This window comes from Mastomys coucha, chromosome X (assembly GCF_008632895.1).
Source record: "Mastomys coucha isolate ucsf_1 chromosome X, UCSF_Mcou_1, whole genome shotgun sequence".
Classification (NCBI taxonomy): domain Eukaryota; kingdom Metazoa; phylum Chordata; class Mammalia; order Rodentia; family Muridae; genus Mastomys; species Mastomys coucha.
Genome location: NC_045030.1, coordinates 1,749,529 through 1,750,162, shown reverse-complemented (window position 1 = coordinate 1,750,162; position 634 = coordinate 1,749,529).

Genomic DNA, 634 nt, shown 5'->3' with positions numbered 1-634 from the left:
GAACTACTAAAGTGAAAACTTTGTATTACTGGGACTATTGATGCTGGTTAGCTGGAGCTAAGAAATTATCGATGATTAAGAAGAAACCAGCATCATTGAGGTGACATCTTCTGGGAAGTGTTTTCTGAGAGCACAAAGAGGCTGTGCTCTGGAGATAGCCAAGGTTGTACCTTGTGCTGCAGTAGGACTTGGTGTAAGAGTCACCCAGGTGGTACTGGCTTTGACAGCACGAAGGGGTCATGAAGAGCAGCTGAGACTCGGCACAGTGAGAGGCCATGGAAGGCAATTGGTGAAGGTGCAGCCTCAGTTTGCAACTGATGGCCCAGAACTGAAGGTGTCGTGCAAAGGAGTTGAGGCTTGGCACCGTGAAGACAGTCTATGAGAGGCTATTGGTGAAGCCTTGTTACAGCAGTGTTTTGGGAATGCCACTACCAGACAATGACCACCAAGGACAGCAGCAGCAGTAGAGTACAGGCATCTGGAGCCCAGAAGACAAGATGTGTCCTGCAAAGGGCAGAGCGGAGAAGTGACTGGTTAAGCCCTTAGAGGAGCCAAGAAGATCGTGTGTTGGATCCCAGACATTGGTTTTGCTTTTGATTGTGACTGTGCCCTGATATTTTTCCCTCTTGAAGGA